This window comes from Eulemur rufifrons, chromosome 15, assembly GCF_041146395.1.
Source record: "Eulemur rufifrons isolate Redbay chromosome 15, OSU_ERuf_1, whole genome shotgun sequence".
NCBI lineage: Eukaryota > Metazoa > Chordata > Mammalia > Primates > Lemuridae > Eulemur > Eulemur rufifrons.
In genome coordinates, this window is record NC_090997.1 from 20,736,102 (window position 1) to 20,753,002 (window position 16,901).

The window sequence follows — 16,901 nt, forward strand, 5'->3', positions numbered from 1 at the left end:
GGAGATACAAGGGAGAACTAAAGCCAGTAAGAAGTCCAGTCTAATAAAAAGGTTGAACAAAGATACTAAATAAGTTCAATGTAATTTGATGCATGGAATGGAGGCAGTCTCAAAGTAATGTAGAGGGGAAAGTTATTAAGCTGGAGGGAGGATCAGGGGAAACTCACCAAAACAATGCCTGATTGGCCTGCTGAAGAACAAATATTAATAGATATGTCTCAAGGCACCAAGGAATGGAAGAGGGTGTTTGAGGCAGTGGCAGGATCATGGACAACATGACTAGGGGTCAGTGCCCGTCAGGAAGGCCCAGACTGTCAGAAGCGAGGCTTGGCAAGAGCAAATGAGCAGAATGGAAGGTAAAAACTTGGGCAGCCTCATAGTCATGGGGGGCAGGCCCTAAGAGCCCTTTGACAATGCTGAGAAGGTTTCTCCTTGGTCTTTCAGTTCGTGAATGAACTCTTCTTCTGCCTGGAGTTTAAGACCCTGCGTAATTTGCTTGCCCCTTATCTGACCAATTTTGGTCTCCCCTGTAGTCTCTTCCTTGGTCAGAAGGATCTTTGTCCATCCCTCAAACACACTGTTATCAGGACAAAGCCTGTGATTGTGCCAACTGGCAAAAGAGAAATGTCTACAGGGTCTAGCTCCAGAGTCACACAGCAAGGCAAAGAGTGGACTTCGAGCTGAGAGGTAATAAACTGCTAACAGGTGCATCACCCACTTGCTTAGGGGCTCTCTAGAATGTCTTCCCACCCATACATCTAACCCTGAGCCATCCTGCAGGACCCCTGAAATGCCACCTCCTTATGAGACCTTCCCACACTATTCTAGAACATGTGATTTATTTCTGAGGTGTTCCAGAACTCTTAACTCTGAAATATATGCTGTTTTATATCATTTAGGACTAACACTTTTTTCTAATTACAAAACAAATTCAAGATTTTTGTTTTAAAGAAAGTCATATTCTCATCTCCCGTAGATTCCCACTGCTAACATTTCGGTCATGTCCTTTCAGACTTTTGTTTTCCCCTATGTACATAACCAGATATTATCTGCATAGTTATAATCCTACTGTACATACTATTGCTTTTTTTTTTTTTTTGAGACAGAGTCTCGCTCTGTCGCCAAGGCTAGAGTGCACTGGCGTCATCATAGCTCACAGCAACCTCAAATTCCTGGGCTCAAGCAATCCTCTTGCCTTAGCCTCCCAGGTATCTGGGACTACAGGGGCACACCATGACGCCTGGCTAATTTTTCTATTTTGTGTGGAGATGGGGATCTCACTCTTGCTCAGGCTGGTCTTGAACTCCTGGCTTCTAGCAATCTTCCTGCCTCAGCCTCCCAGCATGCTAGGATTACAGGTGTGAACCACCGCACCCAGCTGCTGTTGCTTTTTAATTGTTGATGCGTGTTGGTCTTAGCTTCCCAGCAGGGCTGCTAGTTCCTTCATGACAAAGTTGATATCTCCCAATTTCCTTCTTTTCGTCACAGAGAGACCTGCTGATTCCCAACTGCAGCATCAGAGCCATCCTTGTCCCAAGAACCAGCCCTACTGTGACCTAGGAGGGAACTGAGGGCTCTATCTCAATACTCTGATGGATCTGTGACATTATGTCCCAGATTGGTAATGGCATATTTGCTTTCTAAGGCCAAGGGCCCACTGTATTACCCAAATTCTTCTAATTGGATCTGTCATCGCTGTTAATAATGACAATCATTAGCAGCTGCCCTTGACTGAACACTCACAATGAGTCAGGTGCCATGCTAGGCACCTCCTGTGTTATCACACTACATCCTCACAGCATCCCTATCAGGGAGCTACTATTCTTATGATGCCTCTTTTATGGAGGAGGAAATCCAGGCTCAGAGAAATAATATCACACAAATATCTGAGTGGCAGAGCTGGGGTAGAACTCAGACACAGGCCTGTTGACCACAGTTCTGCACGAGGGGCCCTGTGCTGTCAATGTCTGGAGTATGTCTCAGCTCCTGGACCCTCAGAGTTCCGTGTCACTCTTTCCACTCTGTGCCTCAGCCCTGGACACAGGAATCCTGCCTTAAGCCAGGTTTCTAAAGGCCCTGTTGCTTGGTAACTGACTTCAACCACCAACGACTGGATTTCTCAGTATCCAATCTTCCATTCCCTACCCCTCTGAGGCCTGCCTATGGAGATCATCACAGTTTCTTCCATCAACAGTGGTGCTGTAAGCATTTTGGGCAGGATAATTCTTCTTTGTGCATGACTGTCCCATGCACCGAATCCCCAGACACTAGATGCCAGCAACGTCCAAGACACAATGTCGATCATGACGGGCTACCTTCACACTTCACCATGCTCAGAGGCCCAGGGAGAGAGAGAGCAGCATCGTGCTGCCTCTGGTTCATGACAAGGATTATGCCAGACCCTCAGGGCTGTTGGGTTTGGTTTGCCCAGACTACGTGCCACCTGTGGTTTCCAACTCACAGCCTCCAGATACCTTATTCCATCTAAAGGATGAACTTCTGCACTCACTGCTCTGTCCATCCTCCCAGCATCTACCCTATCTCAGTGGATGTTCCAGGCTCCAGTTTCACCCACTTGCCCAGTCCCTCCACCATGGGCTTTTATTTAGCACTTATGTGTCAGGCATTGTTCCAAACATTTAATCCTCATAACCACCTTATGAAATACAGTTTTTTGTTTTTTTTTTTGAAACAGAGTCTCGCTCTGTTGCCCGGGCTAGAGTGAGTGCCGTGGCGTCCTCCTAGCTCACAGCAACCTCAAACTCCTGGGCTCAAGCGATCCTTCTGCCTCAGCCTCCCGAGTAGCTGGGACTACAGGCATGCACCACCATGCCCAGCTAAGTTTTTCTATATATTTTTAGTTGTCCATATAATTTCTTTCTATTTTTAGTAGAGACGGGGTCTCGCTCTCACTCAGGCTGGTCTCGAACTCCTGAGCTCAAAGGATCCGCCCGCCTCGGCCTCCCAAGTGCTAGGATTACAGGCGTGAGCCACCGCGCCCGGCCAGTTTTTTTAATTGATACATAGTTTTATATGTATGTATTAGGTAACGTGATATTTAGTCACATGTATAGACTGTGTAATGATCAAGTCTGGGTGTCCATCACCTCAATAATTTATCATTTCTATGTGTTGGGAACATTTCAAGTCCTCTCTTCTAGCTATTTTGAAATATAGTTGTTTGTTGTTGTGAACTATAGTCATCCTACTTTCACATCAAATATTAGAAAAAAATATGCGACACTTTATGAATATGTGTGTGCTCATTGTGCAGAGGCCATGCCAATCTTCTCTGTATGGTTCCAGTTTTAGTATATGTGCTGCCGAAGTGAGCACTAATATTATTAAGCTATATTAGTATGGGGAAACTGAGGCACAAAGAGGGAAAGTAACTTGATGTTTACAAGCTCAGTCTCTTGCCATCAGCAAATTGACCTTGGTCAAAGGAGGAATATCAACTGGAGAAGAATGATGTTAAAAGTCATTTTCTTCGTGGTAGAGTATGTCTATCTCACATTCTGATCCCTTCAGTATCAACATTCACCTGCCTCCTTACCTCACCATTTTTTAGGAAATTGCTTTTTCCCCCAGGCTGTCCATTATTAGAATTTTCTGTCCTTTCTGGCATGGGGCCCGACCTACTGTCTTTCCCTGGAATTTTCCAAATTAGAGGTGGAGGAATTGCCCTTTCATCTCAGATGCCCAGTTGTAAGCCTGACCTCAGACTTGCTGATGGTCATCTCTGCAGCCACATGGCAGGATCCGAGAGAATAGGGTCAACGAGAGGCAAGAGATGGACAAAGGCAAGGAAGGGGAGAGAGCTGGACACAGTCAAGCCTGAGGCCAGCTCCAGGCCTCTCCGTTCCAATCGTGTGACCCAACAGATACCTGTTATGCTTTCACTCCTTGGAATTGGGTGTCATCAACTTACCCCTGTTAGAGATCAGCTAACCCATTTCCCTTCCTCCTAGTCTAGGTGAGCCTGAACCTAGCCCAGACTTCAAAATAAACCACTCCCCTTTTCATTTATGCTTCCAAAAAGGGGACATCCAAAGTGACTTGCCTGATACCCCTTAAAATTAGGAAATTCTTCATAATGTCTCACTTGAAAATCCATGTGCAGGACACAGAGAACGGAGATTGTCAGCCCCCTTAGACAGTTACTCAGCACCTGCAGTTGCTAAAGCAGGTAGTCAGGGCACACTCAGAGACCACTTTTCCGTGCTGTGTAAAACTGAACTTTGGGTTTTTCCTTTAGGGCTTCTCAAATCATAAGCCATCTGTGGCTCTCATGTGCAGTTTCTCCAAGTTCTGTATAATATCCTTCACTTCTAAAGACCAAACCTGGCCGGGGGCACGGTGGCTCACACCTATAATCCTAGCACTCTGGGAGGCCAAGGCGGGTGGATTGTTTGAGCTCAAGGAGTTCGAGACCAGCCTGAGCAAGAGCGAGACTCCATCTCTACTAAAAATAGAAAGAAATTAGCTTGACAACTAAAAAAATATATAGAAAAAATTAGCCGGGCATGGTGGCGCATGCCTGTAGTCCCAGCTACTCGGGAGGCTGAGGCAGGAGGATCGCTTGAGCCCAGGAGTTTGAGGTTGCTGTGAGCTAGGCTGACACCACAGCACTCTAGCCTGGGCAACAGAGCGAGACTCTATCTCAAAAAAAAAATAAATAAATTAATTAAAAATAAATGGTGACTTGTTTTTTGAGTTATAGGATTACTGATGTTTGTTTCCTTTTTTATATTTATAATTTTCTAAATTTTGTATAAGAAGCATGCATTCTTTTTCATCATGTGATACTTTTTTAAAGTCAATGATATTAAGTAAAAATATCTACTATTCATATAGTACTTTATAGAAGTAGTTCTCAAATATTTTAGTCTTAGGACCAGTTTATATTCTTAAAAATTCACGAGAACCTCAAAGAGCTTTGTTTATGTGATTATATCTGACAATAATTACCATATTAGAAATTAGAACTGAAAAATTTTAAATGTTTATTAATGAATCTGAAACAACAGTAACAACCCATTACATTTTAACATAAATAACATTTTCAGGGAAAATACTGTATCTCCAAAACAAAAAATCAATGAGAAGAGTAACAATGCTTAATGTATTTGCAAATCTCTTGAATGTCTGACCTAGTAGAAGATAGCTAGATATCTCCTATATCCTTCTGTACTCAATCTGTTACAAATATCATATGCCCATAGCCTCTGGAAACTCTGCTGTACACTTGGGATTGATTTAGAGTAAAGAAAGACAAATAATATCTTAGTATTCTCATGAAAAGAGTTTTGGTCTTGAAAACCTCCTGAAAGGGTCTGGGGGCCCCCAAGGCTCCCTGCACCACACCATTGCTTTGCACCCTACCAAATACATTCATTCACAAACAAACCTCGGCTAACTCACAAAAGTGTTTTGAGTTGGCATGCTTTTAAACAGATGAGGAACCTGAGATTCAGAGAGATTACCCAGTTCATCCAGGTCACATGCTCAGATGCCTGTCTTTAGATTCTGAATCCAGGACTGGATTGCAGATAACTACCACATCTCCCCCGTAAAAGCTTTTGGATCATTCACCTGTACCTAGATAAGCAAGTACCCGGGACACTCAAAGAATTTTTCCACAACAATTAGGATGGCTAATATTTTAACTCTAGAATGTAGTAGAAAAACAGAGACCCAGAGAAGTTACGTAAAACAGAGCGTGACATGGAAGAAAAAAGCACAGGTCCCGGGAGGCAGGACTCCTGAGTTCTGGACACCACTCCTCCACTGGCTGTGTAACTTGAAACAAGCTTCTTTACCTCTCTGGGCACCAGGATTGCCTCATCTGCAAAACGGGACAGTGTTATCTGACCTGCCTGAAGGCATGGGCTGGGCCAAACGATTGCCCAAGATCCCCGCTAGTAGAAGGGCTGTTATTTACCAAAAATCCCAGTCATTTAGAAGGCTAGGAATAGAACTCGGCTGAAATGTATCTTGCTCTTGAAAGTGTAGTGCCTATAATTCTACCTTTTTTGTAATGTAATAGCTGGAACTTAGTATTTATTGAAAGCTTAGTCATCTTTTCTTTAACACTTCCAAATTTTGTCCGAAAAAACTCAGCCTTGAGAACCATTTCAGCCTTGAAATCACTTGAAAATTGTTACCTAGGAATCCAGTAAAACTCAACACCAAGTGCATCGAGCGCCTACTACTGTGCGGTACATGTGTAAAACTCCAGAGAAGCATGCCCGTCTAATTTTATCTCTGAGCATGCTACTGAATTTAAGCTTTTTCTTCATTTTTTATTATGGTAAATATACATTACATAAAATTTACCCTTTTAAACTTTTTAAGAGACGAGGTCTCTCTATGTTGCCCAGGCTGGACTTGAACTCCTGGGCTCAAGCAATCCTCTGCCTCAGCCTCCTGAGTAGCTGGGAATACAGGTATACACCGCCATGCACCCCCTTTTAAACATTTTCAAATGTACAGTTCAGTGGGATTAAGTACATTCACAGTGATGCACAACCATAACTACAATCCATCTCCAGAATCTTTTCTTCATCCCAAACTGAAACTCTGTACCCATTAAACAATAACTCTCCATCCCCCAACCCTATTGGCAAACACTATCCCACTTTCGTCTCTATACATTTGCCCAGTCTAGGAACCTCATATCAATGGAATCATATAATTTGTGATCTTTTGCATCTGACTTATTTCACTTAACACAATGTTTTAAAGGTTCATCCATATTGTAGCGTGTATTAGTACTTCATTTTTTTAAAAAAGTTGTTATAAAATACAAATAACATAAAATTTACAATCTTAACCATTTTTAAGTGTACAGTTCAGTAATACTAAGTACTTGACATTGCTGAGCAAACATCACCACAATCTAACTCCAGAACTCTCTTTAACCTGCAAAACTGAAACTCTGTCCTCATTAAACAATAACTCCTTTCCCCCAGCTCTTGACAATCATCATTCTACTTTTTGCCTCTACTCTAGGTATCTCATAAATTGGAATCATACAGTATTTGTCTTTTTGTGACTAAGTTTATTTCACTTGGCATAAATGCCCAAGGGTCACCCATGTTATAGAATCTATCAAATTTCCTTCCTTATTAATCCTGAATAAATATCCCATTGTATGTATATGCCACATTTTATTTATCCATTTATCCATTGATATACATTAGGGTTGTTTTATTTATTTTTTTTATTTTTATTTTTTTTAAGACAGAGTCTCACTCTGTTGCTCAGGCTAGAGTACCGTGGCATCAGCCTAGCTCACAGCAACCTCAAACTCCTGGGCTCAAGCAATCCTCCTGCCTCGGCCTCCCAAGTAGCTGGGACTACAGGCATGCGCCACCAACCCCGGCTAATTTTTTCTACATATATTGTTAGCTGTCCACATAATTTCTTTCTATTTTTTTAGTAGAGACCGGCTCTCGCTCTTGCTCAGGCAGGTCTCAAACTCCTGAGCTCAAACAATCCACCTGCCTCAGCCTCCCAGAGTGCTAGGATTACAGGCGTGAGCCACCGCGCCCAGCCTAGGGTTGTTTTATAACCCAAGTTTCATAAGCCTTTGTTTACAGGTTAGAGCAACTCTGAATACTATTGGAGGTACAATCTGGTATCATACGCTGTAGGCAAAGAAAAAAAGCAAGCTAGAGCTAATGGCAGCAGTCACGAATCAGAGAAGTATGCACTGAGTTACTTCAAGTTTGAGAAGCACATTCCAGTGTTAAAAAATAAGCCAGATTTATATCTGTTGTTTTCCCCTCTTCTCTAAAGAGATATTACTAAATTTTAAGTATCATAAGGTCAGAAACTGTACCACTATTAACTGCACATTCCACATAACACCTTGCAAAGTTCTTGGAAAATTCCATTAACTTATCTATAAATACACCAGCATGGTATACAATTAAGAAATATTTTCATCTAAATTACCACATTTGATTTTACAACAACCTTCCAAGACAGGCAGGGCAAGTATTTGTGCAATTTTGCAGATGAAGAACTTGAGGATCTCAGCCATCTGCTCGTTACCAGGCAACATGGGGTCAGGGACACCAACACAGGTCTTTTGCCACCATCTCCAGCTTGGTCCCTCTGTCCCTACCATCTCTCAGTAGTTGTGACTGTGCATTTGAAGTCACTTCCTAAGTATAATTTCATCTTGAGGCACAGAAATACAAGCTAGGCAACATCTTAAGGTCCTTCTGATCCTATGACTTTATGTGACAGTTTCCTTTGACAGCTAATGTCTGTTTTTGAATATGAAGGTGTGTCTATATGACATCAGGCCTGCTAACATATGTACTTAGAAAATAATAAAATAGGCCGGGCGCGGTGGCTCACGCCTGTAATCCTAGCACTCTGGGAGGCCGAGGCGGGTGGATCGCTCGAGGTCAGGAGTTCGAGACCAGCCTGAGCAAGAGTGAGACCCCGTCTCTACTAAAAATAGAAAGAAATTATATGGACAACTAAAATATATATATACAAAGAAAAAAATTAGCCGGGCATGGTGGCGCATGTCTGTAGTTCCAGCTACTCGGGAGGCTGAGGCAGTAGGATCGCTTAAGCCCAGGAGTTTGAGGTTGCTGTGAGCTAGGCTGACGCCACGGCACTCACTCTAGCCCGGGCAACAGAGTGAGACTCTGTCTCAAAAAAAAAAAAAAAAAAAAAAGAAAATAATAAAATACCCCCAAGTTCTGTTACAGACCCTGAAATAATGAGAAGAGAGCAACAAAAAGTGATGAGGAGAGGAGAGGGTTGTACAGGTTGGATGGGAAGAGCATTGATAGCCCTTTGATTTGTGTGCTTAGTTTAGAAAAAGCAGGTATTAAATTGATTATATGTATGATGGTTGGTTCAAGCAGGATTACCCAGAGTAAAACTATGACAGCCCCTTGAGTGCTCCAGCTTTCTGCGGTTTCCTCTCTGCAAACCCTTGGATTGTACCTTTCTCAGTTTTTCCCAGGGGCTCAGTACCTGCAATCCACCTAGTATGCCCAGCCCTGCCCTGCAGCCCCTTCCCAGATAAAGTCCCACCTCTGTCTCCTTATGAAAACTTGCCTAGTTAGAACTTATTGTTAAAAATGGGAAATTGCTACTGAGGAGGTTGAGGTGGGGGAATTGTTTAAGGCCAGGAGTTTGAGACCAGCCTGGGCAACATAGTGAGACTCTGTGTGTCCCCTACCCCTCCAAAAAAGGCAGATTGCCCATGCATTTATTTCCACTCCTTCGGAAAACCCTGTTAGAGTAACTGAAAAGGAACTTAAAATGGTGTTAGGCAAAAACAGCATGGTACTGATATAAAGGTAGACACATAGACCAACTGAACAGAATAGAGAACTCAGAAATAAAGCCAAATACCTACAACCAACTGATCTTCGACAAAGCAGACAACAACAAACAAAGGAAAGAACACCCTTCTCAATAAATGGTGCTGGGAAAATTGGAGAGCCACACGCAGAAGAATGAAACTGGATCCCCATCTCTCACCATATATAAAAATTAACGCAAGACAGATTAAAGATTTAAATCTAAGACCTGAAACCATAAAAACTATAGAGGAAAATCTAGGAAAAACTCTTCTGGACATTGGCCTAGGAAAAGACTGTATGACTAAGACTCCCAAAGCAATTGCAACAAAAACAAAAACAAATAAATGGGACTTCAGTAAACTAAAAAGCTTCTACACAGAAAAAGAAATAATCAACACAGTAAATAGATAACCTACAAAGTGGGAGAAAATATTTGCAAACTATACATCCAACAAAGGACTAATCTCCAGAATCCATAAGGAACCCAAACTCGGCAAGAAAAAAACAATCCCATTAAAAAGTGGGCAAATGACATGAACATTTTTCAAAAGAAGATATTTAAATGGCCAACGAACATATGGAAAAATGCTCAACAGTAATCATCAGAGGAATAAAAATTTAAACCACAATGAGATATCATCTTATCCCATGGGAATGTAAATTATAATACTACAATCTCTATGGAAAATAGTATGGTGATTCCTCAAAGAACTAAAAGTAGACCTACCATTCATTCAATCCAGCTATCCCACTACTGGGTATCTACCCAAAGGAAAAGAAGTTATTATATAAAAAAGACACATGCACTTATATATTTGTCACAGCATAATTCACAACTGCAGAGATACGAAATCAATCTAAGTATCCATCAAGCAATGAGTAGATAAAGAAAATGTGGCGCATATATATACATATATATACACCATGGAACACTACTACTCAGTCATTACAAAGAACTAAATTATGCCTTTTGCAACAACTGGGGTGGAACTGGAGGCCATTATCTTAAGTAAAGTAACTCAGGAATGGAAAACCAAATACTGCATGTTCTCTCTTATAAGTGGGAGCTAAGCTATGAGTATACAGGGGCATCTGGAGTGGTATGAGGGACACTGGAGACTCAAATGGGGGAGGGTAGGAAGGGGGTAAGGGATGAAAAATTATCCATCAGGCACAACGTACCCTAATCTGGTGACAGGTACACTAAAAGGCCCGACTTCACCCCTATACAATTCATCCATGTAACGAAAAACAACTTGTACCCCTAAATCTATTGAAATAAAAGTAAATAAATAAATAAAATGGCATTAGGGCCCCCCCCCAAAAAAAAGAAGTTAGGAGGCCACAGTGGAAGACAGATTTCAATGAATTTTTAGAAGACAAAGTAGACACCAGGGGAACTGACTTAGCAAGGGAGAATGTTACGACCTAAGCGGAGGTGGATATGGAAGAGGAGAAAGGCAACTGAGTTGCTAGACTTAGTGACTAGATTTCCCAAGTACCAGGAAGGCCAGACTTGAATGAAGCAAAAGCAATGGTTGAATGCTGAAGTACTGAGCTCATTCTCTCCTATCCACTCATCAGACTCCCCACCCCACAGGGAATCTGAGACTGTTCTCTTGGGAAACTGAATAACCAAAGCTTTGGATTTGCAGAAGTTTGGAATTTGGGGACATAAAGAACAGGGAAGGCTGGGATGAGCACCTGACTGAAATGAGCATGATTAAATGAAAGGCTACTTATGAACTGTGGAGATGCAGTCTTTGTCCCCAGCCTGCCCTCAGAAGGTCAGCAGTGAAGTCTATGGCTGGATACTGCTTTCTGGCTATAGGATGTGGATGGCCCTTCCTTGCTGCAAAAACCGAATGGCCTTGGAAATAAGAAGTGCAAATAGTTTAGGACTCTCCAGTGAGAAGGGTAACTCACTGACTGATCCCTTAATAGAAAACCCACCAGTCAGTAAGTCCAACATAGAACTTCAAATCAGCTTATTAAAAAATGACCTTACTCGTGAATATGGACAGTCAAGGATGACAACACATTTGGGAAAAGTCTCCAACATAAAAGAAAGATTTAAAACTAACCAAGCCTTGGAGGAAAAACTGTGCAAGAAGATGCAGCAATTATGCCATTAAGGTCCTTGAGCAACCAAGAGGCAACAGAAAAAAAGAAAAACCATCAGAAAGCAAGAAAGAGCACTGGGAAACTGTAAATGTAACAGTCTAAATGAAAAATTCGTAAGTAGGAAAATTAAATCAGAGAAACCCACCAACCAGAAGGTTAAACTAAAACTGAAAGAGAACAAAAATAGAAAATAAATTTAGAGGATCAGAGCAAAAAGTCCACCCAACTGAAATTAAAAGCTACCAGAAGAAATCATTTAAAAGTGAACAAAACCAAAATTAACAAAGTGACACAAGAAGTTTTCTTAAAGGACATGATAATCCAGACTGAAAATTCTCAGTGCTCAATACAATAAGTGAAAAAAAGACCTGCCCTGGATACATCACTATGAAAGTTCAGGACACTGAGAATTAAGAGAAAAAATTCTTACACTTCCAGAGAGAAAAAGGTTACATGCAAAATAGGGGAAATCAAAATTTCACTGGATTGTTCAAAATTATCAACTCTAGAAAACCAGAAGAAAAGGGAGTAATGCTCAAAAATTCCAAGGGAAAACCATCTTCAACCCAGAGATGCTACAGTGGGCCATGATTCTGGTATGACCCATGCCAGTCAAGTGTGAGGGAAAGATACAAATACTTTTAAACACATAAGGGCTTTAAAATTTTACTTTCTCTCCAGAGCAAGTATCTTCCATTAAAAAAAAAAAAATTACTTTCTGTTCATGGAAGCTACTGAAAGATAGGTTCCGCCAAAATGAGCATAATTGAATGAAGAGAAAGCATTTCAGAGTATAATTAAGAAAACACGAGGATGATGGTGTGTGAGGTTCCAGCCAGACAGGCATGCAGAGGGCTCTACTCACGAACAGAGGCTCTGGGAGAGAGGTTATATTGGTTAAGGTTTTTAAAATTATGATGGCTAATTTTATGTGTCCAACTTGGCTAGGCCATGAAGCCTAGATATTTGGTTAAACACTAGTCTAGGTGTTGCTGTGAAGGTATTTTTTAGGTGAGATTAATATTTAAATCAGTAGACTTTGAGCAGAGCAGAGCACCCTCCATAACATGAGTGGTCTCATTCAATCAATTGAAGGCCCTAAGAGCCTTCAGAGACTGATGTCCCCCAAGAAAAAGGGCATTCTGCCCCCAGACTGCCTTTGTACTTGAGCTGTAGCATCAACTTTTCCCTAGTCTACCCTGCAGATTTTGGTCTTACCAACCTCCACAATCATGTGAGCCAATTCTTCAAAATAAATCTCTCTCTCTCTCTCTCTCTCTCACACACACACACATACACACACATCTATTAGTACTATTTCTCTGGAGAATCCTAACCAATACAGAGGTGTATTCAGGAAAAATGAGAAGCAAAGATTTATGCATATGGAAGATACTATTGATCAGTGTGTGGCAGAGATTCATAAAAATAAATTAATTATGGATACACATAAAATCAGGTAAATGAAAAAGTGAGGCAATTATCTTTATTTCCAGGAAAAACAAAGGATTATATCTCAGCAATGAATGATATTTGTTTGTCAAAGTAGTGTAAATGCTAACCATTGACTAACCAAAAATATTTATCTTATAATTATCTTGGGGAGAAGAATCAATAAAGTCTAAAGCTAATAAGTTGAGAGATACAATATAAGCATATTATTCAGAAATATGGAAATAAATGCTAAGTGAAATTGCCCAAAGAAATAAGGGTAATTTTTTTCTGTGGGTACAGGGCTAGGAGACAAGAAAATGCAGATCAGGGCAAAGCACGTGGCTTACGCCTATAATCCTAGCACTCTGGGAGGCTGAGGGAGAATTGCTTGAAGTCAGGGTTTCGAGACCAGCCTGAGCAAGAGCGAGACCCTATCTCTACTAAAAATATAAAAATTAGCTGGGTGTTGTGGTGTGTGCCTGTAGTCCCAGCTATTCAGGAGGGTGAGGCAGAAGGATCCCTTGAGCCCAGGAGTTTGAGGGTGCTCTGAGCTAGGCTGATGCCATGGCACTTACTCAGGGCAATGGAGTGACATTCTGTCCCTCCAAAAAAAAGAAAAAAGAAAAAGGCAGATCAGCTATTTGCAGTTTTTCATCACTTTTTTGCTACTTGAATTTATATGCAGGTATTACTTTGATAAAAATAAAAAATAACTGGAAAATACTTGCCCATTTGCAGTTCCATCTCTTCTGGGCCCTGCTGCTGGGTAACTAATCTAACATATTAGCAAAATAAAGCCCGATATGTTGTCTAGTCCTATCAGATGACTTATTTAATTTTTAAAGGACTCTAATACTGTTACACTAAAAAGACTCCTTGTAAAAATTTTAATCAACACAGGAAGTGTGAAGAGTGAAGAATATTCAAAGTTCCTGAAACCAAATCACTGGGTGATGAGTGCATTATTTGGGACCCAGAGCATCACCGATTCTCAGTTAACTCCAATATGAATTGTAGCCAGGTACAGTGGCTCACACTTGTAATCCCAGCACTTTGAGAGGCCAAGATGACAAGAACGCTTGAGGCCGGAAGTTTGAGACCAGCCTGGGCAACATAAGAAAACCTCATGTCTACAGAAAAAAAAAAAAAAAAATTAGCTAGGTATGATGGCATGTACCTGTAGTCCTAGCTACATGGGAGGCTCAGGTGGGAGATCACCTGAGCCCAGGAATTAGACGTTACAGCAAGCTATGATCACGCGACTGCATTCCAGCCTGGGTGACAGAGCCGGATCCTGTTCCCTCCTCCCCCCTGCAAAAATTTTAAGGATTGTGATAGAAAAGCACAGAACTCATTACTCTGGGTGTGGTGTCCCATCTATGGGGCAGGATGTGGGAACACAGTGCGGACCCTTGCATCTAAAATAGTCCCTGCACTGATTTTCCACAGATGCTTGAAATTCAATGACTATTTCATTTCAGTGGCTCTCAAGGGCTTTTGGATATTGAATTATGTGCTAAGATGGAAACAGTCCCAGGAAAAAAGTACCCTTTAGCAGGGATTAATTTGCTTGTTACTGAGAATAAGATCAGAAAAGCGAAAGGTGGAGGCAGGCAGAGGTAATGGCCACACAGAACTAGCCTTTTCGCCAGAAAGTGGCGTATTTGCAGCAGCAGGCGGCAGCCTCGTCTCGCGCGGCGCCTCAGCCGCGGTTCCTGCCAGGGCCATCGGGGGGCAGTGCGGGAGCACGCACGTGGGTGGCGACCCTGAGCCTGAAAAGCAGTTTGATTACTGTTGGCTGCGACGAGCACTCAGCAGATGTTTGTTTGACGGAGCAACTCATGGCTGAGATCGCTCCCTTGCATACACCCTCAGCATCTTCGCAGGTACCACAAGGCTGGGCCTTCGCTGTAAACCCACATCCATAAACATCGTCCTGTATTTCCCCAGTCCCTTCACTCTGGCGCTCTTCTAAGTCACACTTTCAACTCACCTGGCCGAGCTCCCACACCTCCCTCTGCTGACGGCTTCGCTTCCCGCTTCACGGAGAAAGCGAGAAAGCGAAGTGGCCGGGGCAGAACTCCCACAACGCCCCCACCCATCTGCGCCCTTGTGGTCAGCCTTCCTGCTTGTTAGCTAGGTGAGCTGTCCTGGCTCCTCAGGGCGACCTTTCCATGCCCCAGGTAAAGTCCCCTCTCATTCCACGGAACGTGACTCCACCATTTTCCACCTTTTCCCCACATCATCAGTGTTCCTCTCTCTCCTGGGTTATCCCCAGTAGCACACAAACTTGCTGTGCTATATCCCATTATTATTATTTATAATCCCTCTTTGGCCCCACTTTTCTATCAGCTATGACCCCATTTCTCTCTCTTTTCTGGTAAAATTCCTGGGGTTTTCCATACTCTCTGATACCAACTCCAAAGCCTTTCCTGCTATTCCCAGTTATGCCCACTGGAATCGGGCTTTCGCTAAGACCCTTCTAAAGAAGCTCCTCTTGGCCTCTGTGCCACCTACATCCGTTGGTCAACTCTTTGTCCTCATCTCAACTTTATCTAGAGACAGCACTCAATGTAGCTGACAACTAGCTTCTCCTGGAGACACATTCTTCAGTCTTAGGGCACCGCCACCTGGCTTTTCCTCTTCCCTTCCTAGTTCTTTACAGATTCTGCCTTTTCTCCCCAATCTGTTAATCACCAAGTACTCTAAGGCTCAGTCCTTGGACGACTTCTTTGTAAACATAATTTCATTCCTTTGGTGAGCCCCTCCAGTCTCTTGACTTTAAATCCCACTTTGATATATAACTGTAATTCCCACATTTATCTCTCTAGCTCAGACTTCTTCCCTGAGCTCCACACGCTAACACTCAACCACTCAGCTTCTCCATGGGCCCACGACACCCAAACTGATATCCTCAGATTCCACTGCTCTGCCCAGTCTTCTTGTCTCAGCTAATGGCAGCCCACCTTTGCAGGTTCTCAGGCCAAAATCATCACAGTCATGGCTCCTTCCTTTCTCTCATACCCCGTATCTAATCCCTCAGGAAATCCTGTTGGTTGTACCCTCAGAATGTACCGGGATTCTGACCACGTCTCACCACCGCCACCACCACTACCACCCAGGGCTACGGCCTCCTACTTGGTCTCCCTACTTCCCCGCATGAGCTCCTACAATTTATTCTCAATAATTCAGCCAGCAGGATACTTTTCTAAAAGTCCAGATGATGTCACTGCTGTGCTCAAAACAAAGGGCTCGGCCGGGCAGGGTGGCTCACACCTGTAATCCTAGCACTCTGGGAGGCCGAGGTGGGCGGATCTTTTGAGCTCAGGAGTTCGAGACCAGCCTGAGCAAGAGCGAGACCCCGTCTCTACTAAAAATAGAAAGAAATTATATGGACAGCTAAAAATATATATAGAAAAAATTAGCCGGGCATGGTGGTGCATGCCTGTAGTCCCAGCTACTCGGGAGGCTGAGACAGGAGGATCGCTTGAGCTCAGGAGTTTGAGGTTTCTGTGAGCTAGGCTGACGCCACGGCACTCACTCTAGCCTGGGCAACAAAGTGAGACTCTGTCTCAAAAAAAAAAAAAAAAAAAACGAAGGGCTCCCCACATCAGTCAGAATAAAGGCCAAAATCCTTAGAAAGGCCTAAAAGACTTTAGACCAGCGAAGTCTGATAGAAATATACTGCAGGCCATAGAGGGCATTTTAAATTCCCTAGGAGCTATTTAAAAAAGTAAAAAGAGGCCGGGTGCGGTGGCTCATGCCTGTAATCCCAGCACTTTGGGAGGCTGAGGCAGAAGGATCATTTGAGCCCAGGAGTTCGAAATAAGTCTGAGCAACATAGTGGGACTCTGTCTCTGTGAAAAATAGAAAAATTAGCTGGGCATAGTGGCATGCGCCTGAAATCTCATCTACTCAGGAGGCTGAGGCAGGAGGATGGCTTGAGCCCAAGAGTTTGAGGTTGCAGTGAGCTATGATTACACCACTGCATTCCAGCCTGGG

General features: G+C 42.7%; 1 non-coding gene across 1 annotated transcript; it reads right to left on the reverse strand.

Moving 5' to 3' along the window:
• Nucleotides 1-3,229: 3,229 nt before the first annotated feature.
• LOC138396125 (U6 spliceosomal RNA) lies at nucleotides 3,230-3,336 on the reverse strand. The gene has a single exon (XR_011235605.1). It is a non-coding gene; the product is annotated as a U6 spliceosomal RNA (small nuclear RNA).
• Nucleotides 3,337-16,901: the final 13,565 nt, after the last annotated feature.